The sequence below is a fragment of the Cherax quadricarinatus genome, chromosome 21, assembly GCF_038502225.1.
Source record: "Cherax quadricarinatus isolate ZL_2023a chromosome 21, ASM3850222v1, whole genome shotgun sequence".
NCBI classification, from domain to species: Eukaryota; Metazoa; Arthropoda; class Malacostraca; order Decapoda; family Parastacidae; genus Cherax; species Cherax quadricarinatus.
Genome location: NC_091312.1, coordinates 4,235,095 through 4,259,892, shown reverse-complemented (window position 1 = coordinate 4,259,892; position 24,798 = coordinate 4,235,095). Strand labels below are relative to the sequence as shown.

The following is a 24,798-nucleotide window of genomic DNA, read 5'->3' as shown; positions in this document are numbered from 1 at the left end:
CCTACCTGCCTACCTGCCTGCCTACCTGCCAACCTGCCTACCTAACTGCCTTCCTACCTACTTACTTGCCTACTTGCCTACCTCCCTGTCTAACTGCCCACCTGCCTACCTACCTACCTCCCTGCCTACCTACCTGCCAACCTGCCTACCTACCTACCTCCCTGCCTACCTGCCTGCCTACCTGCCTACCTGCCTACCTGCCCGCCTGCCTGCCTACCTGGTTACATGCCTACCTGCCTACCTGCCTACCTACCTGCCTACCTGCCAACCTGCCTACCTGCCTGCCTACCTGCCTACCTGCCTACCTACCTACCTCCCTGTCTAACTGCCCACCTGCCTACCTACCTGCCTACCTGCCAACCTGCCTACCTACCTGCCTGCCTACCTACCTACCTGCCTACCTGCCTACCTCCCTGTCTAACTGCCCACCTGCCTACCTACCTACCTACCTACCTACCTACCTACCTACCTACCTACCTACTTACCTACCTACCTACCTACCTGTCTGCCTACCTGCCTGCCTACCTACCTACCTGCCTGCCTACCTGCCTACCTGCCTACCTACCTGCCTACCTGCCTACCTCCCTGCCTACCTGCCTACCTGCCTACCTGCCTGCCTACCTACCTACCTGCCTACCTGCCTGCCTACCTGCCTACCTGCCTGCCTACTTACTTGCCTACCTGCCTACCTACCTGCCTACCTGCCTACCTGCCTACCTGCCTGCCTACCTGCCTACCTGCCTGCCAACTGCCTGCCTACCTACTTACTTGCCTACCTGCCTACCTACCTGCCTACCTGCCTACCTGCCTACCTACCTGCCTACCTGCCTACCTCCCTGCCTACCTGCCTACCTGCCTACCTACCTGCCTACCTGCCTACCTGCCCGCCTGCCTGCCTACCTGGTTACATGCCTACCTGCCTACCTGCCTACCTGCCTGCCTACCTGCCAACCTGCCTACCTAACACCGCCTCCCTGCCTACCTGCCGTGCCTGCACTACTGCCTAGCCTGCCTACCGTGCACCTGCCTACCCGCCCTACCCTGCCTACCTGCTACCTGCCTGCCACCCGCTGCCAGCCTGCCTGCCCGCTCGCCTGCCTACCGCGTGCCTACGCCCACCCGCCTGCCCACTCACTGCACTGCTGCCCGTCCTGCCCCCACCTGCACCCGCCCACCCACCTGCTCACCCACCGTGCCCGCCGCACGCCGCCCTGCCGCCTGCTGCACCCACCCCACCACCCGCATGTCCACCACCTGCCTGCCTGCCCTGCCACCTGTGCCCCGCCTACCTGCCTGCCTGCCTGCCCTGCCTGCCTGCCTGCCACCTGCCCACCCGCTGCCACCTGCCTGCCCCGCTGCCTGCCCGCCGCCTGCCTCTCTCACGTAACTGCCCACCCGCTCCCGCACCACCGCCTGCCCGACCTCCCACCTGCCACCCACCACCTGCCCTGCCCTGCCTTCCTGCCTGCCTACCTGCCTACCTGCCTACCTACCTGCCTACCTCCCTGTCTAACTGTCTACCTTCCTACCTACCTACCTACCTACCTACCTACCTACCTAAATACCTACCTACCTATCTACCTACCTACCTGCCTGCCTACCTACCTACCTACCTACCTACCTGCCTGCCTACCTGCCTTCCTGCCTGCCTACCTGCATGCCTATCTGTCTACCTGCCTACCTACCTGCCTGCCTACCTGCCTTCCTTCGTCCTGCCTACCTGCCTGCCTACCTGTCTACCTACCTACCTGCCTACCTGCCTAACTGTCTGCCTACCTGCCTGTCTGCACCCCGCCCACCGCCTGCCCACCCGCGCACCTGCCCGCCACCCTGCCTGCCTGCCGCCCACCCCCGCCCTGCCCGCTGCACCCGCGCTGCCCTGCCGCCACCGCCCTGCGCCCCCCGCTTGCACCCGCTCACCTCTTGCCGCCCACCTGCTTGCGCTGCCTGCCCACCTGCCCTACCTGCCTACCTACCTGCCTGCCTACCTGCCTTCCTTCGTCCTGCCTACCTGCCTGCCTACCTGTCTACCTACCTACCTTCCTGCGTTCCTTCGTCCTGCCTACCTGCCTGCCTACTTGCCTGCCTACCTGCCTGCCTACCTGCCTAACTGTCTGCCTACCTGCCTGTCTGGCTGCCTGCCTACCTGCCTGCCTACCTGCCTTCCTGCCTACCTACCTGCCTGCCTGCCTACCCGCCTTCCTGCTTGCCTACCTGCCTACCTGCCTGTCTGCCTACCTACCTTTACCTCCTTGCCTGCCTGCCTGCCTACCTACTTGCCTGCCTACCTACCTGCCTGCCTGTCTGCTTACCTACCTGCTTACCTTCCTTCCTACCTGCCTACCTGCTTTGCTACCTGCGTATCTGAATGCCTACCTGCCTGCTTACCTACCTGCGTGCCTGCCTGCCTACCTGTCTGCCTGCCTACCTACCTCCCTGCCTTTAACAGGCGTCTGCCGTCATCATGATCATCATCATCATCATCATCAGCAGCAGCAGCAGCAGTTAAAGGGCACATATTACTCTAGCTATGATAGTCTCTCCTGCCACTCTGCACCACCTGCACAGTGTCTGACTGCCACTAACAGGACGATACTTGTCACTAAGACAGGACGATACCTGTCACTAAGACAGGACGATACCTGTCACTAAGACAGGACGATACCTGTCACTAAGACAGGACGATACCTGTCACTAAGACAGGACGATATCTGTCACTAAAACAGGACGATACCTGTCACTAAGACAGGACGATACCTGTCACTAAGACAGGACGATACCTGTCACTAAAATAGGACGATGCCTGTCACTAAGACAGGACGATAATTGTCACTAAGACAGGTCGATAAATGTTACTAAGACAGGACGATACCTGTCACTAAGACAGGACGATACCTGTCACTAAGACAGGACGATACCTGTCACTAAGACAGGACGATACCTGTCACTAAGACAGGACGATACCTGTCACTAAGACAGGACGATACCTGTCACTAAGACAGGACGATACCTGTCACTAAAACAGGACGATGCCTGTCACTAAGACAGGACGATAATTGTCACTAAGACAGGTCGATAAATGTCATTAAGACAGGACGATACCTGTCACTAAGACAGGACGATACCTGTCACTAAGACAGGACGATACCTGTCACTAAGAGAGGACGATACCTGTCACTAAGGCAGGAAGATGCCTGTCACTAAGACAGGACGATAATTGTCACTAAGACAGGTCGATACCTGTCATTAAGACAGGACGATACCTGTCACTAAGACAGGACGATGCCTGTCATTAAGACAGGACGATGCCTGTCATTAAGACAGGACGATACCTGTCACTAAGACAGGACGATGCCTGTCACTAAGACAGGACGATGCCTGTCATTAAGACAGGACGATACCTGTCACTAAGACAGGACGATGCCTGTCACTAAGACAGGACGATACCTGTCACTAAGGCAGGAAGATGCCTGTCACTAAGACAGGACGATACCTGTCACTAAGACAGGACGATACCTGTCACTAAGGCAGGAAGATGCCTGTCACTAAGACAGGACGATAATTGTCACTAAGACAGGTCGATACCTGTCATTAAGACAGGACGATACCTGTCACTAAGACAGGACGATGCCTGTCATTAAGACAGGACGATAATTGCCATTAAGACAGTACGATACCTGTCATTAAGACAGGATGATGCCTGTCATTAAGACAGGACGATACCTGTCATTAAGACAGGGCGATACCTGTCATTAAGACAGTACGGTGCCTGTCATTAAGACAGGACGATACCTGTCATTAAGACAGGACGATACCTGTCATTAAGACAGGACGATACCTGTCATTAAAACAGGACGATACCTGCCATTAAGACAGGACGATACCTGTCATTAAGACAGGACGATACCCGTCATTAAGACAGGACGATACCTGTCATTAAGACAGGACGATACCTGTCATTAAGACAGGACGATACCTGTCATTAAAACAGGACGATACCTGTCATTAAGACAGGACGATACCTGTCATTAAGACAGGACGATACCTGTCATTAAGACAGGACGATACCTGTCATTAAGACAGGACGATACCTGTCATTAAGACAGGACGATACCTGTCATTAAGACAGGACGATACCTGTCATTAAGACAGGACGATACCTGTCATTAAGACAGGACGATACCTGTCAATAAGACAGGACGATGCCTGTCATTAAGACAGGACGATGCCTGACATTAAGACTGGACGATACCTGTCACTAAGACAGGACGATACCTGTCATTAAGACAGGATGATGCCTGTCATTAAGACAGGACGATGCCTGACATTAAGACAGGACGATACCTGTCACTAAGACAGGACAATACCTGTCATTAAGACAGGACGATACCTGTCATTAAGACAGGACGATACCTGTCACTAAGACAGGACGATAACTGTCATTAAGACAGGACGATACCTGTCATTAAGACAGGACGATACCTGTCACTAAGACAGGACGATATCTGTCATTAAGACAGGACGATACCTGTCATTAAGACAGGACAATACCTGTCATTAAGACAGGACAATACCTGTCATTAAGACAGGACGATACCTGTCATTAAGACAGGACGATACCTGTCACTAAGACAGGACGATATCTGTCATTAAGACAGGACGATACCTGTCATTAAGACAGGACAATACCTGTCATTAAGACAGGACGATACCTGTCATTAAGACAGGACGATGCCTGACATTAAGACAGGACGATACCTGTCATTAAGACAGGACGATACCTGTCATTAAGACAGGACGATACCTGTCACTAAGACAGGACGATGCCTGTCATTAAGACAGGACGAAGCCTGTCACTAAGACAGGACGATGCCTGTCATTAAGACAGGACGATACCTGTCACTAAGACAGGACGATACCTGTCATTAAGACAGGACGATACCTGTCACTAAGACAGGACGATGCCTGTCATTAAGACAGGACGATACCTGTCACTAAGACAGGACGATACCTGTCATTAAGACAGGACGATGCCTGACATTAAGACAGGACGATACCTGTCACTAAGACAGGACGATACCTGTCACTAAGACAGGACGATGCCTGTCATTAAGACAGGACGATACCTGTCATTAAGACAGGACGATACCTGTCACTAAGACAGGACGATGCCTGTCACTAAGACAGGACGATGCCTGTCATTAAGAGAGGACGATACCTGTCACTAAGACAGGACGATACCTGTCACTAAGACAGGACGATGCCTGTCACTAAGACAGGACGATGCCTGTCATTAAGACAGGACGATGCCTGTCATTAAGACAGGACGATGCCTGACATTAAGACAGGACGATGCCTGTCATTAAGACAGGACGATGCCTGTCATTAAGACAGGACGATGCCTGACATTAAGACAGGACGATGCCTGTCATTAAGACAGGACGATGCCTGTCATTAAGACAGGACGATGCCTGACATTAAGACAGGACAGTGTATGTACACACGCCACACACTGTATGTACACACGCCACACATTGTATGTACACACGCCACACACTGTATGTACACACGCCACACATTGTATGTACACACGCCACACACTGTATGTACACACGCCACACATTGTATGTGCTCACGCAACACACTGTATGTACACACGCCACACATTGTATGTACACACGCCACACATTGTATGTACACACGCCACACATTGTATGTACACACGCCACACATTGTATGTATACACGCCACACATTGTATGTACACACGCAACACACTGTATGTACACACGCCACACATTGTATGTACACACGCCACACAGTGTATGTACACACGCCACACATTGTATGTACACACGCCACACACTGTATGTACACACGCCACACATTGTATGTACACACGCCACACACTGTATGTACACACGCCACACACTGTATGTACACACGCAACACACTGTATGTACACACGCCACACACTGTATGTACACACGCCACACATTGTATGTACACACGCCACACACTGTATGTACACACGCCACACACTGTATGTACACACGCCACACATTGTATGTACACACGCCGCACACTGTATGTACACACGCCACACACTGTATGTACACACGCCTCACACTGTATGTACACACGCCACAAACTGTATGTACACACGCCACACACTGTATGTACACACGCCACACACTGTATGTACACACGCCACACACTATATGTACATACGCCACACACTGTATGTACACACCCCACACATTGTATGCACACACGCCACACACTGTATGTACACACGCCACACACTGTATGTACACACGCCACACACTGTATGTACACACGCCACACACTGTATGCACACACGCCACACACTGTATGTACACACGCCACACACTGTATGTACACACGCCACACACTGTATGTACACACGCCACACACTGTATGTACACACGCAACACACTGTATGTACACGCGCCACACACACTGTATGTACACACGCCACACACTGTATGTACACACGCCACACACTGTATGTACACACGCCACACACTGTATGTACACACGCCACACACTGTATGTACACACGCCACACACTGTATGTACACACGCCACACTCTGTATGTACACACACCACACATTGTATGTACACACGCCACACACTGTATATACACACGCCACACACTGTATGTACACACGCCACACATTGTATGTACACACGCCACACACTGTATGTACACACGCCACACACTGTATGTACACACGCAACACACTGTATGTACACACGCCACACACTGTATGTACACACGCCACACATTGTATGTACACACGCCACACATTGTATGTACACACGCCACACACTGTATGTACACACGCCACACATTGTATGTACACACGCCGCACACTGTATGTACACACGCCACACACTGTATGTACACACGCTCCACACACTGTATGTACACACTCCACACACTGTATGTACACACGCCACACACTGTATGTACACACGCCACACACTGTATGTACACACGCCACACACTGTATGTACACACGCCACACATTGTATGTACACACGCCACACACTGTATGTACACACGCCACACACTGTATGTACACACGCCACACACTGTATGTACACACGCCACACACTGTATGTACACACGCCACACACTGTATGTACACACGCCACACACTGTATGTACACACGCCACACACTGTATGTACACACGCTACACACTGTATGTACACACGCTACACACTGTATGTACACACGCCACACACTGTATGTACACACGCCACACACTGTATGTACACACGCCACACACTGTATGTACACATGCCACACACTGTATGTACACACGCCACACACTGTATGTACGCCCAACACCTTCGTTACACTTGGCATTAATCTGGTAATTTAAGGTTGTATAAAAACCGTCTCAGTGGCTGCCAGAGGTAATGTTCAAATTAACGAAGAAAAATAACCTTGTGGATTTTAAAACGTTAATTAAGGAGAGAGAAGGAAAATAACAGTGACGGCTGAGCCTAGGGAGGATCCTAGTAAAAACCTCTGGTGGTGTGAGGAGCCTCTGGTGGTGAAATGAGCCTCTGGTAGTGTGAGGAGCCTCTGGTGGTGTGATGAGCCACTGGTGGTGTGATGAGCCACTGGTAGTGTGAGGAGCCTCTGGTGGTGAAAGGAGCCTCTGGTAGTGTGAGGAGCCTCTGGTGGTGTTAGGAGCCACTGGTAGTGTGAGGAGCCTCTGGTAGTGAAACGAGCCTCTGGCAGTATGAGGATCCTCTGGTGGTGTGATGAGACACTGGTGGTGTGAGGAACCTCTGGTGGTGTGATGAGCCACTGGTTGTGTGAGGAGCCTCTGGTGGTGTGAGGAGCCTTTGGTAGTGAAACGAGCCTCTGGCAGTGTGAGGATCCTCTGGTGGTGTGAGGAGCCTCTGGTAGTGTGAGGAGCCTCTGGTAGTGAAACGAGCCTCTGGCAGTATGAGGATCCTCTGGTGGTGTGATGAGACACTGGTGGTGTGAGGAACCTCTGGTGGTGTGATGAGCCACTGGTTGTGTGAGGAGCCTCTGGTGGTGTGAGGAACCTCTGGTAGTGAAACGAGCCTCTGGCAGTGTGAGGATCCTCTGGTGGTGTGATGAGCCACTGGTGGTGTGAGGAGCCTCTGGTAGTGAAACGAGCCTCTGGCAGTGTGAGGATCCTCTGGTGGTGTGAGGAGTCTCTGGTGGTGTGATGAGCCTCTGGTGGTGTGAGGAGCCTTTGGTAGTGAAACGAGCCTCTGGCAGTGTGAGGATCCTCTGGTGGTGTGAGGAGCCTCTGGTAGTGTGAGGAGCCTCTGGTGGTGTGAGGAGCCACTGGTAGCGTGAGGTGACTCTGGTGGTAAAAGGAGCCTCTGGTCTTGTAGGGAGCCTCTGGTGGTGTGAGGAACCACTGGTAGTGTGAGGTGACTCTGGTGGTAAAAGGAGCCTCTAGTCTTGTAAGGAGCCTCTGGTGGTGTTAGGAACCACTGGTAGTGTGAGGTGACTCTGGTGGTAAAAGGAGCCTCTGGTCTTGTAAGGAGCCTCTGGTGGTGTGAGGAACCTCTGGTGGTGGAAGGATCCACTGGTAGTGTGAGGAGACTCTGATGGTGAAAGGAGCCTCTGGTGTTGTGAAAAGCCTCTGGTTGTGTGAGGAGCCTCTGGTGGTGTGAGGAGCCTCTGGTAGTGTGAGAAGCTTCTGGTGTTGTTAGGAGCCTCTGGTGGTGTGAGGAGCCTCTGGTGGTGTGAGGAGCCTCTGGTAGTGTGAGGAGCCTCTGGTGGTGTTAGGAGCCACTGGTAGTGTGAGGAGACTTTGGTGGTGTGAGGAGCTTCTGGAGGTGTGAGGAGCCTCTGGTGGTGTGAAGAGCCTCTGCCTGTGTACCCCAAGACAATGCAAATAAAGAAAGAAGCCTCCGAAGCATTTATCATTTGAACCCCGCTCTGCAGAGTCACCAAACAAACTGGTTATAAATGGTGGGAAGGGGTGGTCGCAGCAAGTGTGTTTGCCTGTGGAGAGGAAGGAATGAAGTTGTTCACTTCATCACCCTACACAAGAAGCATCCGTCTCTCAACGAGTTATCCTGATGTCGTGCCTGCATATTTCAGCATCCAGACACAGGTACAAGCAGGATTTGGCCGACATTTCCCAAATTTCTTCGAGAAATACATGTATAAGTGGTGTCCCAGTGACCCCACGCTACAGCGTCCCATGCTGTTTCTCAAGTCACGTGTTCAGCATCACTTGTATGTTCTGCTGCTGTTGTTCAACTCAGCACAGCTATTTCAGCAAGCCAGAGGTGAGTTTTGTAGTGATTTCTGCGTCCAGTGTGCGTGCCTCGTGTTTGTGGGAGAAGAGGAGGAAGTGGCCGGGTTCCTGCCTCACTCACACCTAACCCGCCTACCACCACATTCCACCACTATGTACTCACTCCCTCTGCTGCTTTGTCTGCTGTTTTCCATGTGAATTCATTGCCAGAGCTGTGTATCCGAGTGCCCGAGGCCACTCGAAGCTATGTGGATCAGCATGCCACGTAGATCACGACGCCATGTAGATCACGACGTCATGTGGATCACGACACCACGTGAGGTGTGGACGAAGCCAGGTGAGTTACCGAACCAGACGTCTCAGACCACATGTGCTGCTGCCCGACTTCATGACGTCACAATGTCTGCCTGATGTCACCTCAAGATGTTTGCTGACATCACAGTGCTGTTGACGTCACCTCACAACGTCACATCTGACATCACATGATGTCACATCGAGTGTTTCAGTAATTATGTCAGTATTGACGAGAAAATTGAGAGAAGATATATGTCCTGTGTTAATTAATTCCTCTCAGTCAGTGTTTTCACGTGTTAGTGTATGGCTTAGTGTCAATTTTGTGCACAGAAAAGCATCATTTGCTAGATAAGCCATGTTGTACCGCATGTACCGCGGGTGTGTAAAGTTTTCCGTGTGTCCAGTGTGGTCTTGAGAGCAGACCATTGTGTAGCACCACTGTGTTATTGTCACCCGGTGTGACCGGCGTGTTTGACAGCTGATATTAGTCAGCCCTGAGCGTCTGAGCCTCTTGTACAGAAAGCTCTTATGCTCGTCGCTCATAGATGTTCTGCAGAATCGTACCTGCTATGATTCCCATCGAGATTTGTTTCATTTCACCTCCAGACCTTCAGAGTGCAGTTATATGTAGAGAAACAAGTCTGGGGACATTTAGACTAACCTCTGCTATAACTCCAACTGTCGAGAGAATGACACTCACCAAGCTGCAGTTTAAGCCCTGTCGGCAGGTGCTGTGTCAGCCTCATAGCTTCAGCGAGCTTCAGTGTCGTCACTTTGACTGCTAGCTCGCTCACTGCAGTCTGGTGTATGAATGTTACGACTCCCAGATGTTTTGTCGAGTCGTCTCTGCCCCGACTCACCCCATGCTCGCCGGCAGTGACAGCCCCAGCGACAGTACCAGTCGAGAAGTGTCCTCCTGAGTTGCTTGCCAGAAGTCCTGCCCAGTTGCTGAGTTTTGATGGTGCCTCACTCGAGGGCACCAGCATGTTGTGCCCCAGGTTGAGTGAAACCTGCAGTGACTCCTACGATGACTGCTTCACCATTCTAAAGATGACCGTACCCCGTTACGTCACAGCTCAGCCGCAGCGATGTCTCCTGTGTTGCAGTATCTGTCTAGACCCAGGAAGGTGTGCGGTGATGCCCTTCGATGCTCACTGCCTATGACCACAATGTTTAGCACACCCCACATGTTTTTTTCTTCCCTCTCTGTAGGAAGTTTTTTTTCCATTTCCATATTTATATACATGTTCTTTATTTTGTGTTCTGTGCCCTGTTCCTATGAGAGAGAAACCGAGTTTTTTTTTTACTGCCAGACATGGTCGGGACAACCATGTGATAGGTGGCCGAGCGAATGTAAACAGCCTGTACTGTCTGCACAGACAGCCTATGCTGTCTGCCAGCTGAGTTCATATTTTGCTGGTGCTGCCACCTATAGGCTTACCACTTCAGTATGCCCACCCCTGCACCTGCCTCACTCAGCGGCCTAGAAACAGTCAACAGTCCTACTCCCTCTCTCCCTCGTGGGCATGGCCCTCCCGGGCCATTTTGATGGTGAAAGGAGCCTCTATTGGTGTGAGAAGCCTCTGGTAGTGTGAGGAACCTCTGGTGGTGTTAGGAGCCACCGGTAGTCTGAGGATACTCTGGTGGTGAAAAGAGCCTCTCGTAGTGTGAGGAGTCTCTGGTGGTGTGAGGAGCCTCTGGTGGTGTGAGGAGCCTCTGGTGGTGTGAGGAGACTCTGGTGGTGAAAGGACCCTCTGGTGGTGTGAGGAGTCTCTGGTGAAGTGAGGAGCCTCTAGTAGTGTGAGAAGCCTCTGGTGGTGTGAGGAGTCTCTGGTGGTGTGATAGCCACTGGTAGTGTGAGGAGCCTCTGGTGGTGTGAGGAGCCTCTGGTGGTGTGAGGAGCCTCTGGCAGTGTGAGGAGCTTCTGGTGGTGTGAGGAGTCTCTGGTGGTGTGAGGAGCCTCTGGCAGTGTGAGGAGCTTCTGGTGGTGTGAGGAGTCTCTGGTGGTGTGAGGAGCCTCTGGCAGTGTGAGGAGCTTCTGGTGGTGTGAGGAGTCTCTGGTGGTGTGAGGAGTCTCTGGTGGTGTTAGCTTCCGCCTTCCTCAGTTTCATCTCTGGCACCCCATACTCCCACCACCACCACCACAACCACCTACCACTTTCAGCAGATGGGCTAGAATGCTGGTGAAAGACTGCGATGAATGGGGCCAGGTAATGTCAAGACAGCAATGGATGTGGCCAGGTAATGTCACGGCAACAATGGATGGGGCCAGGTAATGTCAAGACAGCGATGGATGGGGCCAGGTAATGTCAAGACAGCGATGGATGGGGCCAGATAATGTCAAGACAGCAATGGATGGGGCCAGGTAATGTCAAGACAGCAATGGATGTGGCCAGGTAATGTCAAGACAGCGATGGATGGGGCCAGGTAATGTCAAGACAGCGATGGATGGGGCCAGGTAATGTCAAGACAGCGATGGATGGGGCCAGGTAATGTCAAGACAGCAATGGATGTGGCCAGGTAATGTCAAGACAGCGATGGATGGGGCCAGGTAATGTCAAGACAACGATGGATGGGGCCAGGTAATGTCAAGACAGCAATGGATGTGGCCAGGTAATGTCAAGACAGCAATGGATGGGGCCAGGTAATGTCAAGACAGCAATGGATGTGGCCAGGTAATGTCACGGCAGCAATGGATGGGGCCAGGTAATGTCAAGACAGCGATGGATGGGGCCAGATAATGTCAAGACAGCAATGGATGGGGCCAGGTAATGTCATGACAGCAATGGATGGGGCCAGGTAATGTCAAGACAGCAATGGATGTGGCCAGGTAATGTCACGGCAGCAATGGATGGGGCCAGGTAATGTCAAGACAGCGATGGATGGGGCCAGGTAATGTCAAGACAGCAATGGATGGGGCCAGGTAATGTCAAGACAGCAATGGATGTGGCCAGGTAATGTCAAGACAGCGATGGATGGGGCCAGGTAATGTCAAGACAGCGATGGATGGGGCCAGGTAATGTCAAGACAGCAATGGATGTGGCCAGGTAATGTCAAGACAGCAATGGATGGGGCCAGGTAATATCAATACAGGAATGGATGTGGCCAGGTAATGTCAAGACAGCAATGGATGTGGCCAGGTAATGTCAAGACAGCGATGGATGGGGCCAGGTAATGTCAAGACAACGATGGATGGGGCCAGGTAATGTCAAGACAGCAATGGATGTGGCCAGGTAATGTCAAGACAGCAATGGATGGGGCCAGGTAATATCAATACAGGAATGGATGTGGCCAGGTAATGTCAAGACAGCAATGGATGTGGCCAGGTAATGTCAAGACAGCGATGGATGGGGCCAGGTAATGTCAAGACAGCGATGGGTGGGGCCAGGTAATGTCAAGACAGCAATGGATGTGGCCAGGTAATGTCAAGACAGCGATGGATGGGGCCAGGTAATGTCAAGACAACGATGGATGGGGCCAGGTAATGTCAAGACAGCAATGGATGTGGCCAGGTAATGTCAAGACAGCAATGGATGGGGCCAGGTAATATCAATACAGGAATGGATGTGGCCAGGTAATGTCAAGACAGCGATGGATGGGGCTAGGTAATGTCAAGACAGCGATGGATGGGGCTAGGTAATGTCAAGACAGCGATGGATGGGGCTAGGTAATGTCAAGACAGCGATGGATGGGGCTAGGTAATGTCAAGACAGCGATGGATGGGGCCAGGTAATGTCAAGACAGCGATGGATGGGGCCAGGTAATGTCAAGACAGCGATGGATGGGGCCAGGTAATGTCAAGACAGCGATGGATGGGGCCAGGTAATGTCAAGACAGCGATGGATGGGGCTAGGTAATGTCAAGACAGCGACAGAGTTGGTCAAGTCAGGGATTGTGTTATGCCACAGAAATGTACTGCTGTCCTTGGTCATAAACCACAGGTGCTGGACAGGAAAACAGTCACTGGTCATAATAACAAAGGTAAGAGTAGTAGAAGGGTTGTTGATAATGTCAGTCTTGTCGAGCTGTTGCAACACACGTTCCTACAGCTTGGCTTTAATTTGCACATTTGGAATGTACTTCATGTGGTCAGGGTGAGATCCCTTAATTGCACCACTGGCAGTCTCTTTCACTTCAACTTTATTGCCGTGAATCTGTTTGAGGATACGGTAAGGACCGAAAAATTTGGGAGCTACTTATATACACCAGGGTTTTGAGCGGAACTTTGCAATATGACTTTGCAGCCTGGTACTTCCTTACTCTTCTTAGCAATGACATTACGAGTAATCTTATCTGTTGCCTTCTTAAGATGTTACACAACACACCATTACAAATTAGTAGCAATGGTTCGTCCCAGCAGCACCACATGATAACCACGAAGCCAGGGAGTGCGAGTTCGTTCCAGTTCATCACTTTGCATCTCCTATATCCAAGTGTCTACGGCGTTCAAATCCATCCCAGCATACTGCAAGACGTCAGAGGCACCCTGTCATCCACATTTAACATCAAAATTAGGCATAGTCGTCGCGGCGTCACCTCTGGACAAGGGTCACGTGTTAACCTCAACAGCAGTCTCTTCGGAGTCTTCGGCTCGTATCCCACTGCTGCCACCAATTTGTAAAAGGCAGCTTGTATAGATAAACCAGCTTCTCCATGTTTACCGGGTACATCAACGAGGTAGCTGGCGAGTTAGAAGTGAGGAAGGATAATATAAACTCACCTAGACTAGATGTGGTTCATGGGCAGGTGGTTACCTCCAGGCAGACACGGGTAAGGGGGAGCCATGGGCCAAGGGCGAGCTGTTGATCCAGGCACGACTGGGGGCAAGAGTAAGGTAAAGATCTGTTGCGCGAGGCCTCACACTCAGTACACACCGCCTAGCGAGGACCATGGGAAACAGGCCTAGGCGGGAATTATGAAATTAGGGGTAGGAATCCCGTTACACTGGCACCTCCCGCTTCCGCTACTGGCATCTCAAATCAACTACTAGTACCGCACTAGATCACGCTAGTCGATGCGCTGAGTTCAGCGCTACATAGGTGAGGCGGGGCCACGAGCCAAGACTCGACCCACTGCAACCACAAATAAGCGAGTACACACCCACTCTTGTCCGAATATAATGCACTCTTTCCAGGCCACTTCTTTCCCCCTCACTCTATCTTTAATCTTACTTTGTCTATATTCTTCCATCCCATCCCATCTCTCTCTTTCTCTCTCTCTCTCTCTCTCTCTCTCTCTCTCTCTCTCTCTCTTTTCTCTCTCTCTCTCTCTCTCTCTCTCTCTCTCTCTCTCTCTCTCTCTCTCTCTCTCTCTCTCTCTCTCTCTCTCTCTCTCTCTCTCTCTCTCTCTCTCTTTCTTCCTCTTCAACCTGGCTCCACCACCACCAGCCTCAGTTGCTTGGCAATCCTCATCGCTACACCATACTCTCTCCTCCCCTCACCATCACCACCACCACCATCGTGACTCGCAGATATTGTTGGTTCCCAACTCACCACACAACAATACTCTCCAGTGTACAGCAGATGCGTTACTGATAGTTACACCTGGTGTACTGTTGTTAGTAATGACGTGGTTACACCTGGTGTACTGGTGTTTGTGATGACGTGGTTACACCTGGTGTACTGTCGGTAGTGATGACGTAGTTACACCTGGTGTATTGGTAGTAGTGATGACATAGTTACACCTGGCGTACTGGTGTTACTGATGACATAGTTACACCTGGTGTACTGGTGGTAGTGATGACATTGTTACACCTAGTGTACTGGCGGTAGTGATGACGTTGTTACATCTGGTGTACTGTCGGTAGTGATGACATTGTTACACCTGGCGTACTGGTGTTAGTGATGACATAGTTACACCTGGTTTACTGGTGGTAGTGATGACAGTTACACCTGGTGTACTGGTGGCAGTGATGACTGAAGTTACCCCTCGAGTACTGGTGTTGGTAGTGACGGAGCTGATCCTAAGGTACTCCAGTACCGGTGATAAATCTTTCTTGAAGACGAGGGTCTTAAACGTGAAGAGTTAACATAGCAGGTTTTAGAATTACGAAGAAAGAGAGACAGGCTGCATAACAAGCATTCATTGGGGCAGCGTTACGCTCTGTTTAAAGCTTTCTCAAATCGTGATAAAGCTATATGCAGAGTAAAACGTCGCACTCTGTTGTCTTCCTTTACAACTGCCGGAAGAACGCTGTCTGGATCCAGTTTTTGTTATCAGTGCCAACGTGAATTTTGTCTCGATGACTGAAAGAAGCCTCGGCATGACACTAGCATGACACGGCGCGACACGGCGTGACACGGCGTGACAAGGCGTGACAGGGGTCTTGTGTCCACTGCAACAGGTTATCTTGCAAGCGTTTAGAGGGACACAGAGGTGAGCAGAGACTCAAATGTGAACATTCATCCTCTTGTTATTACCAACTGGACGCCCCTCTTTACAATTCCTGGTGCACTCACATACGTAAGCACACACTCATACACACACACACACACACACACACACACACACACACACACACACACACACACACACACACACACACACACACACACACACACACACTAACACTAACACTAACACACACACACTAACACTCACATCTCCACGGCCATGATCGTTGCAGAGAACTCAGGCAGTACTGGAGGCTGGCTGAGTGTGCGTGTGCGGTGTGTGTGAGTGTGTGTGTGTGTGTGTGTTCTTCATCCTCTGGCTTAGCTCAGACAACAGTGACTCACTGAGCACCGTCCAGGAACCACGTCAAGGAAAATGAGCGCCCCTTGTGTACTTGCAAGTGCGGCGTGAAGATGAATAGCGTGAGAGTGAAAGTGACAGTCCCCGTGTCATGAGGCGCTTCGCTTTTTTTTCCCCTGACGAACAAACCACCACTACCATCACTACCAGACTCTGGACCAGATAAGTGCCTCTGTAAAAAAATTCCTCCAGGATGTGTGTGAGAGGCACAAGAAAAATATATCAATTTGACGTTATCACTTATAAAATATAAACCAAAAATATGCTTAAAAAAAATACGGTCCCCTTATCCTAGGAATGTTAAGCAGCGTCGTCAAAGATAAACAGGTGATGGAACTCGAAGTGACAAAGGTAACGTTTGCAACATATTAAGAGACAAGACAGTGATCCAGGGAGGTAAACTACTTAATTGCACCGAATAGTTACCATTCTTGGACCAGTTGTTTGGACTTGACAGTAACTATTTTTTGAAAAAGTTGTGTTAGCGACCTAGGAAACTGTTGTTCAAAGTTCAGACTGACTTGTGTAAATGTAACGTGAAGGACTTATCTTCAAGAATGTCAGCAGTGAACTTGGCACACTTCTGGCACTACAGCGTAACGTGAAGAGCTCTAGAGCTCTCTAATGGTGAAGGCGGCGGCAGCGAGACTGGCACACTGTTGGCACTACAGTAGTCTGGTTCTACTCTAATGTCCTTTCTGTGTTCTATAATACAAAACAAATAAATAAAACCATCGTCTAAATTATCCTAATTCCTTCTTAAACTTACTAAAGGTTTTAAATCTACAAATAAACGTAAACACACTTAAAAGAGCATGTTTACCTATGTCTGTCAGGGGATACGAGAGGGATGGGACTTAAAAATGGACTTAAGGGAAAATGGGGCAGGGAGGGTAGATGGGCACCCTTTGTGTAGTCCGGTTCAGAATTAATAAGAAAATGCAATAACCCACATCACAAGAACAGAAAATTTTCTATCTTTCGAAAATTTTTGAAATTTTATAATATTATTAATGCCTCGTTATCCTGAAAGTTTAAGCATTTTATGAAAAGGAGAAAATATATCACGATAACATTATCCTGTGTATCATCAGCACGACACAAGAGATAACACAAAGTGTCATGAGATTTCAAGGTACCAAGATAGTGGAAGGGAGCTGCAACATACGCTATCTTTACGCAGTTGGATGCTGCATCAGGTTTTATGTAGTTCATGATCATCTGGATGTTGCATTCATTGTGATAAACTTAATGACCATCACACTGGATGTTGATAGTCTCTGTCCGGTAGTGGAAGGTAGCGGGTGATCATAGTTCCAGTGTCGGGTGATGGAGGAGCCGTTGATCAGGGAGGTGATGGAGGTGGGGGCTGGGAGGGGGAAAAGTGGGAGAGTTCGTTCATCGGGGAGTCGAGGCTCGTTGATAGGATGCGGATTTCCAAAAGATCAAGTATTATTACGAAGATATGAATCGACTGCTTGTTCTTTCTGAAATTAAATGAATTAAAGGTGGAAGCAGAGTAAGATATAAGCAAGTATTGGATGAAAAGTGGGCTAGAGAGAATACAGGTAATTAGGAGGTCGAAGGAGCTTGGGGGGGGGAAATGTTCTGTTGTGTGGAGCACAAACCATACCACGGGTGGGGATAGAACCCGCGATCAGAGAGTCTAAATCTTATTGTGGCTAGCTGGTCCAGTGGCTAAAGCGACGGTCTGGAGTTTTGAGACTCTCTATCCTCGCCCGTGGTATGGTTTGTTTGTAATCGTGTCATTACGATTTCGTGAGTCGTGTGGAGCACAAGTTTATGGGTATAGGAGGGCGGGTGCGGGTGGGAAAAGGAGGGATTGGTGGAATGATGAGGTACAGAGGCGGGTACAGGAGAAAACGCACTTGAGAGGCTTTTGCAGTTAAAAGAGTGGTGAGGGAGTGTAAGAGAGCCAGTGATAGTGGGTGAGCTTTCATCAACAAATTTGGCTGAGAATTAGAAAAGCCATAAGATGAGTAAGCCTAGGGAACGCATGGCTTAAACAGTTTAAAGAAAAAAAGGAGGGAAGAGGTGGAGGTACTGGGATGATGGAGCGAATGTTTTAAATGGTTGTTAAATGTTGATGAAGAAAGAGGCATTTATATCATAAACTAGGCAGGAAATTATTTTATCTTGCAGATGTGACGAAGAGCCAAGTGTGAGAGCCAGGTGTGAGAGCCAGGTGTGTGAGCCAGGTGTGAGAGCCAGGTGTGAGAGCCAGGTGTGAGAGCAAGGTGTGAGACCCAGGTGTGAGAGCCAGGTGTGAGAGCCAGGTGTGAGAGCCAGGTGTAAGAGTAGAGGAACTGTGGGAGACAGTAGGTAGACTGAAGGAGGGGTAAAGCAGCTGCGACAAAAGAGATTAAGACATAAATGTCAAAAGAAGGTGGGGATATAGTTTTGGAGAGGTTGGTGCATTTGTTCAATGTTTGCATGAAAAAAAGACGATGAGGTACGAAAGGGTTGGCAGAGAGCATGCATAGTTTGTTTGTATAAGGAGAAAGGGACAAAAGAGAGCGTAAGAATTATAGGGGAATAAGTCTGTTGGGATACCAGGTAAAGTGAAAGAGTTAAGAGCAAGACAAAGAGTAAGACCATAGAGGAACTGGATTTTCAAAGTGTTTACAATGAAGCACATAAGTCGATAGTATTTAGATAAAGCCAAGGAATTTTTGCCACATTTATGGATGTAGAAAAGGAATGGGATAAGGTGGATAGAAGAGCAACCTGACAGATGCTATACATGCATGAACACGTAATTGGTTACTAAAGCAGTAAAGACTTTTGATGAAGATTATGAAGCTCAGGATAAGGTATCGGGAGCGCTAATTTTCCCGTAAAAGTAGAAATTAGACAGGGTTGTGTAATGTCACAATAGTTATTGTTTAATACATTTATAGATGAAGTTATAGAAGAATTGAATGGTAGGATGTTGGGGAGAGGTGTGGGATAAAAATATTACGAATTCGATACACAGTGTTAGTTTTCCTACTTGTTTTTTGCTGGTGAAATAGTTCTTTTGAGAAAGGCAGGACGTTGCAAAGGCTGGCAAAAGAATTTGGGAGGGTATGCAAAAGAAGGGAATTAAAAGCAAACATAGGAAAAAGTGACAATGACAAAAATCCATGAAAGAGTGAATATCAGATTGGATGGAGTATGTAGGAAGGAAATGTGTTCAGATTTTACAAGTGGACTTACTGGTAGACGAGTCTATGAAAGACGAGGCGAACCATGGAATATACGAGGGGGGGGGGATGTATCGAGGTATCTGTGGACACAAACAACCTTGCTTGTGGAGACAAAAGGGAAAACGTTCTACAATGTAGTAGTATCAACACTTGTATGTGTACACAGAGTGGGTTTTAAAAGCTGCAGGAAGGACAAAGCTGGGAGTGATGTGTAAGGTTAATATTATTCAGAAAATTCGGAATATGGAAATTAGGAGTGAGTTTTTCATAAGTAAAGTTCAGAGCGCTGAGGAGGGGTTGCTGAGGAGGGGTTGCTGAGGAGGGGTTGCTGAGGAGGGGTTGCTGAGGTAGTTTAAGTTTCTGGAGAGGATGGATCAGAATAGGATGACTAAGAGAGCATATAAATCTGGCGTAGAAGGAATGATAGAGGTCGTCACAGGAAAGTTTGAAGGGAGAAGATAAATCAGGGCTTAAGTGCTAGGGGCTTGAACATCCAGCAGGTTTGTGTAAGTGCGTTAGATCGGAGTGGAAACAAATAGTTTGAATGTCCCGACGCGCTCTTGAAGTGTGAGCAAGGAACCCAGGGGAAATCAGTTAGCTGGACTTGAATCCTGGAGAATGAAAGGGGGAAGAGGGATGGAGAGGGGGAGGGGGAGGGGAAGGGGAGGGGAGGGGGAGGGGGGGAGGGGAAGAGGGTGGTTGAGGATGTCGCACTTCGGTGGATCATTCGAACCGCGATGTCAGCTTCTGTCAAAGCAGCGAATGTGTGAATAACGGTGAAGGTGTTTCCTCCTTCATGGGTCACCTGACCTCGGTGGGAGACGTTCGGTGTTATAAAAAAAAAATTAATAAACGAATAAAGAAAAATAAACATTGTTACTATATTACAATTAAATTTTAATAGTGATAAAATAACTATGAAAACTGCCGGTTTTTTTTTTTTTAGTGTTTACTAACATCGTAAATTTCTAAAACACACCTCAGTTTCCTCATAAATCCGTATCTTATATATATAAAATAAACAGAAAAGCTCAACAATCACTTTTTCGAACTTTTTTTTAAGGCATTTGAGAGACATTCCATTTTTTCCCACAGAAATTAAGTTATATATGATAAAAATAAACATTAATTTAAAACAAGAGTGACTCAACCAAAATGAAATTTTTGTTATCCCATAGAGAAGGAAAATGAAATTACCGGGAGTTGTAGAGTTTGAGGGTCACACTGGTGACCTGCAGTGAGGGTCACACTGGTGACCTGCAGCGAGGGTCACACTGGTGACCTGCAGCGAGGGTCACACTGGTGACCTGCAGCGAGGGTCACACTGGTGACCTGCGGCGAGGGTCACACTGGTGACCTGCAGTGAGGGTCACACTGGTGACCTGCAGTGAGGGTCACACTGGTGACCTGCAGTGAGGGTCACACTGGTGACCTGCAGCGAGGGTCACACTGGTGACCTGCGGCGAGGGTCACACTGGTGACCTGCAGTGAGGGTCACACTGGTGACCTGCAGTGAGGGTCACACTGGTGACCTGCAGTGAGGGTCACACTGGTGACCTGCAGCGAGGGTCACACTGGTGACCTGCAGCGAGGGTCACACTGGTGACCTGCAGTGAGGGTCACACTGGTGACCTGCAGCGAGGGTCACACTGGTGACCTGCAGCGAGGGTCACACTGGTGACCTGCAGTGAGGGTCACACTGGTGACCTGCAGTGAGGGTCACACTGGTGACCTGCAGTGAGGGTCACACTGGTGACCTGCAGCGAGGGTCACACTGGTGACCTGCAGCGAGGGTCACACTGGTGACCTGCAGTGAGGGTCACACTGGTGACCTGCAGTGAGGGTCACACTGGTGACCTGCAGTGAGGGTCACACTGGTGACCTGCAGCGAGGGTCACACTGGTGACCTGCAGCGAGGGTCACACTGGTGACCTGCAGTGAGGGTCACACTGGTGACCTGCAGTGAGGGTCACACTGGTGACCTGCAGCGAGGGTCACACTGGTGACCTGCAGTGAGGGTCACACTGGTGACCTGCAGTGAGGGTCACACTGGTGACCTGCAGTGAGGGTCACACTGGTGACCTGCAGTGAGGGTCACACTGGTGACCTGCAGCGAGGGTCACACTGGTGACCTGCAGTGAGGGTCACACTGGTGACCTGCAGTGAGGGTCACACTAGTGACCTGCAGCGAGGGTCACACTGGTGACCTGCAGTGAGGGTCACACTGATGACCTGCAGTGAGGGTCACACTGGTGACCTGCAGTGAGGGTCACACTGGTGACCTGCAGTGAGGGTCACACTGGTGACCTGCAGCGAGGGTCACACTGGTGACCTGCAGTGAGGGTCACACTGGTGACCTGCAGTGAGGGTCACACTGGTGACCTGCAGCGAGCGTCACACTGGTGACCTGCAGTGAGGGTCACACTGGTGACCTGCAGTGAGGGTCACACTGGTGACCTGCAGTGAGGGTCACACTGGTGACCTGCAGTGAGGGTCACACTGGTGACCTGCAGTGAGGGTCACACTGGTGACCTGCAGTGAGGGTCACACTGGTGACCTGCAGTGAGGAGCGTCACACTGGTGACCTGCAGTGAGGGTCACACTGGTGACCTGCAGTGAGGGTCACACTGGTGACCTGCAGTGAGGGTCACACTGGTGACCTGCAGTGAGGGTCACACTGGTGACCTGTAGTGAGGGGTCACGCTGGTGACCTGCAGTGAGGGTCGCGCTGGTGACCTGCAGTGAGGGTCACACTGGTGACCTGCAGCGAGGGTCACACTGGTGACCTGTAGTGAGGGGTCACACTGGTGACCTGCAGTGAGGGTCGCGCTGGTGACCTGCAGTGAGGGTCACACTGGTGACCTGCAGTGAGGGTCACACTGGTGACCTGCAGTGAGGGTCACACTGGTGACCTGCAGTGAGGGTCACACTGGTGACCTGCAGTGAGGGTCACACTGGTGACCTGCAGTGAGGGTCACGCTGGTGACCTGCAGTGAGGGTCACACTGGTGACCTGCAGTGAGGGTCACACAGGTGACCTGCAGTGAGGGTCACGCTGGTGACCTGCAGTGAGGGTCACACTGGTGACCTGCAGTGAAAGGTCACGCTGGTGGCCTTCAGTGAGGGGTCACGCTAGTGACCTGCAGTGAGGGTCACGCTGGTGACCTGGAGTGAGGGTCGCGCTGGTGACCTGCAGTGAGGGTCACGCTGGTGACCTGCAGTGAGGGTCACGCTGGTGACCTGCAGTGAGGGTCGCGCTGGTGACCTGCAGTGAGGGGTCACGCTGGTGACCTGCAGTGAGGGGTCACACTGGTGGCCTGCAGTGAGGTTTACGCTGGTGACCTGCAGTGAGGGGTTACGCTGGTGACCTGCAGTGAGGGGTCACGCTGATGACCTGCAGTTAGGATCACTCTGGTGACCTGCAGTGAGAGGTTACGCTGGTGACCAACAGCTGCAGTGAGGGTTACGCTGGTGACCAACAGTGAGAAGTTACGCTGGTGCAGTGAGAGGTCACGCTGCAGTGAGAGGTTACGGGTGACCAACGGTGAGAAGTTACGCTGGTGACCACCAGTGAGAAGTTACGGGTCAACAGTGGAGGCGCTGCAGTGAGGTTTACGCTGGTGACCTGCAGTGAGGGGTTACGCTGGTGACCTGCAGTGAGGGGTCACGCTGATGACCTGCAGCGAGGGTCACGCTGGTGACCTGCAGCGAGGGTCACGCTGGTGACCTGAAGTGAGGGGTCACGCTGGTGACCTGCAGTGAGGGTCACGCTGGTGACCTGCAGTGAGGGTCACGCTGGTGACCTGCAGTGAGGGTCACGCTGGTGACCTGCAGTAAGGGTCTCGCTGGTGACCTGCAGTGAAAGTCACGCTGGTGACCTGCAGTGAGGGTCACGCTGGTGACCTGCAGTGAGGGTCACGCTGGTGACCTGCAGTGAGGGTCACGCTGGTGACCTGCAGTGAGGGTCAAGCAGGTGACCTGCAGTGAGGGTCACACTGGTGACCTGCAGTGAGGGTCACACTGGTGACCTGCAGTGAGGGTCACGCTGGTGACCTGCAGTGAGGGTCACGCTGGTGACCAGCAGTGAGGGTCACGCTGGTGACCTGCAGTGAGGGTCACGCTGGTGACCTGCAGTGAGGGTCACGCTGGTTACCTGCAGTGAGGATCACACTGGTGACCTGCAGTGAGGGTCACGCTGGTGACCTGCAGTGAGAGTCACGCTGGTGACCTGCAGTTAGGATCACTCTGGTGACCAACAGTGAGAGGTTACGCTGGTGACCAACAGCGAGAGGTTACGCTTGTGACCAACAGTGAGAAGTTACGCTGGTGACCAACAGTGAGAAGTTACGCTGGTGTCAAACAGTGAGAGGTCACGCTGGTGACCAACAGTGAGAGGTTACGCTGGTGACCAACGGTGAGAAGTTACGCTGGTGACCACCAGTGAGAAGTTACGCTGGTGACCAACAGTGAGAAGTTACGCTGGTGACCAACAGTGAGAGGTTACGCTGGTGACCAACAGTGAGAAGTTACGCTGGTGACCAACAGTGAGAGGTTACGCTGGTGACCAGCAGCGAGAGGTCACGCTGGTGACCAACAGTGAGAAGTTACGCTGGTGATCAACAGTGAGAAGTTACGCTGGTGTCAAACAGTGAGAGGTCATGCTGGTGACCAACAGTAAGAGGTTACGCTGGTGACAAACAGTGAGAAGTCATGCTGGTGACCAACAGTGAGAAGTTACGCTGGTGACCAACAGTGAGAGGTTACGCTGGTGACCAACAGTGAGAAGTTACGCTGGTGACCAACAGTGAGAGGTTACGCTGGTGACCAACAGCGAGAGGTCACGCTGGTGACCAACGGTGAGAAGTCACGCTGGTGACCAACAGTGAAAGGTTACGCTGGTGACCAGCAGCGAGAGGTCACGCTGGTGACCTGCAGTGAGGGTCACGCTGGTGACCTGCAGTGAGGATCACACTGGTGACCTGCAGTGAGGGTCACGCTGGTGACCTACAGTGAGGATCACACTGGTGACCTGCAGTGAGGGTCACGCTGGTGACCTGCAGTGAGAGTCACGCTGGTGACCTGCAGTGAGGGTCACGCTGGTGACCTACAGTTAGGATCACTCTGGTGACCAACAGTGAGAGGTTACGCTGGTGACCAACAGCGAGAGGTTACGCTGGTGCCCAACAGTGAGAAGTTACGCTGGTGACCAACAGTGAGAAGTTACGCTGGTGTCAAACAGTGAGAGGTCACG

General features: G+C 51.0%; 1 protein-coding gene and 1 long non-coding RNA gene across 3 annotated transcripts in view; both read left to right on the top strand.

Moving 5' to 3' along the window:
• The window catches only part of Ptp36E (protein tyrosine phosphatase 36E), a 360,518-nt gene that overhangs the window by 15,972 nt on the left and 319,748 nt on the right, over positions 1-24,798 (top strand). The window lies entirely within an intron of this gene.
• Positions 14,993-17,070, top strand: LOC128689065 (uncharacterized). The gene is made up of 2 exons (XR_008407107.2): positions 14,993-15,061; positions 16,635-17,070. It is a non-coding gene; the product is annotated as an uncharacterized lncRNA (long non-coding RNA).